The sequence below is a fragment of the Didymella exigua genome (genome assembly GCF_010094145.1).
Source record: "Didymella exigua CBS 183.55 unplaced genomic scaffold M421scaffold_16, whole genome shotgun sequence".
NCBI classification, from domain to species: domain Eukaryota; kingdom Fungi; phylum Ascomycota; class Dothideomycetes; order Pleosporales; family Didymellaceae; genus Didymella; species Didymella exigua.
Genome location: NW_022984790.1, coordinates 232,535 through 234,912, shown reverse-complemented (window position 1 = coordinate 234,912; position 2,378 = coordinate 232,535).

Genomic DNA, 2,378 nt, shown 5'->3' with positions numbered 1-2,378 from the left:
CTCTTTGCAGGCGTCTTACTATCCTTATAACTACTACCCTCCTTTTTAGTAATTAAGTTAGATACCTTACTAACTATTAGGGTCTCCTCTGCACGTATGTACTGCCTCTTATAGGTCTTGTGCTTTATAAGCGTATTAATAGCATCTTAAAGGCAGCCTATTTCCTCCTACACTAACACTATATTATAAGCTATCTGCTAAGTGCCTTTACTTAGCTGCTTAACCTGCTTATCTAATAAACTTGCTAGAGACCCCTAATAGTTTTGTATGCAATTTTGAATTAGTGTGGATTGCGCCTCTATCTCGCGGGCGTTGCGCGGTGTTTGCGCCTCCTAGGCGACAGTGCCTGGTGCAGGTGGCGTTGGCGTGCGCAGCTGTACATTAAGCTTCAATAACACAACCTTAGGGTCATGTAGGACTAGTCTAGCGCCTTAAAACCCTGCGCAAATATTCTCTAGTGTAAACGTCTTCTTAAAAGCTGCTTTAAAGGCTAGGAGGAAGGTTTCTTTGTTAATATAGTAGATGCAGCTGTGTGCTAAGAGCGAGATCCTGTCGCTGTAGTGGCGCTTTAACAGCAAGTAGGGGACAATGTCAAGAGGCTGCAGGATGTGTGATAAGTGTGGTGGCATGCAGAGAGTGATAATCTTGTTCTCCTTGCAGTAGTCCTGGAATTCTATCAAGCAGTGGCTCTCATAACTGTCAATAATAAGCAGCCTATACGCCCTAGCAGAGGACGCCTTTGTATAGACGTCGAAATGCTTAAGCCACGCTAGCGCGACATTGTTATTAGTCTAGCTAGTAGGAGAGACTATGACAACCTAGTTGCAAGGTAGACTAGTAAACTAGGAGGAGATAAGGACCTTGCCTACAAAGATAAGGAAGGGTAGGATTATATACCCTGTTGTAGTAACACCTTATACTAGGGTAACCTACTTGCAATTGCTAGGTTATAGTTTCTTCTGTTTCCTAGGTTTCTCTAAGCCTATAATAACAAGCTAAGAGGATATCTTGCCTATTATAAAGCTAGACTTATTAAAGTTCTAGGTGTCCTTATCTATAATACTATACTTTGCCTTTGTTAATTAAACTAGGCTGAACTATGGCCAGATAATTGCTGGGTCCTTGCAGGCCGCTCGCTGGCGATCATACAGACAGCTCCATCGCGTTCGCAGCTCTAGTGTACGCTTAATGAAGTTATTAACCTAGTTCTTGCCTGTAGGCTTCCTACCACGCTCTCTTAGCAGTCTATCAGCCATATCTCGTACATGCACCTTTAAGGGCGGTATTCTACGTAAACTCTCTTTAAGTATACACTGTATAATTGCCTCCTCTTCTAGCTTTATAAGGCGTTTTAATTTTAGCTTGTAATTATGTTAAGAGTGTGTTCTGTTGCGTTATTGTTATATTATAGTTTAAGGGACCTTATAGACTTTCTTAGCAAGCTGTATACTCTTAATCTACTCTTTTTAAAGATCTAAGATAGCAAGCTGTACGTCAGCTTCAGTATAGAGTCTCTGGGTTTGGTGTTGTTGAGGCATTACGTGTTGTCGCTGCGCAAGCGTTTTGGTGGGGAGAGTGCGCCGCTCGCTTGGGTGCGCCGCTCGCTTGTGAAGCACGTTAATAAAATACTACTAAGAGTATATAATAATAAATTATCCCCTTAGATTAGGGCAGCATAAGGCCTTTATAGCTCATAATATAGTATTTCTTGCTAAAGGGGGTGTAGCCTCCTAGAGCTATAAAGAGGACGCCTAACATGCTGTAAGTATGCTATCTAACTAGGGCAGACCTAAATATTAATGTATAGTAGGTAGGAAAACTACTACACTTAAGCAGCCTTTAGATTAAGAGCATACTTCTACTAGGGGAGTAAAATGCCCTACATGTAGACAACACTACTCTATATAGGATTACTACTATATTAATTAAGATAGAGCTCCTAAGTAGTAGAAACTAAATAAGATTATTTCTAAACTTATTAAGTTTAAGTATAAGAAAGATATTACCTTTTAAGGGCTACTTTACATATAAAGTAAGAGTAGATTAAGAATACTAGTAGTAAAGTACTTACACACCCCTATGTAGTAGTCTGGCCAAAGGCCAATAAAGGATATCTACTTCCTAACAACTTTTGCTAAAAAGCATGCACAAGTTAACTAGACGCCTAGTTAACTGCGTAGATAATATATATCCAGCTTAAGCCAAGCCGGCTAAGCTAATGTAACCGGCTAGCTCTAGCTCTTCTTTAGCTTAAGAGTCTAGACCGTTACACCCTACTCTAGAAATCCTAGATAATTAACTAGAGGGCTAAGAAATTGCTAATATTAAAGCAGCACTTAGCGTAGTAAACTAACAGGACACTACTAACTATCTACTAT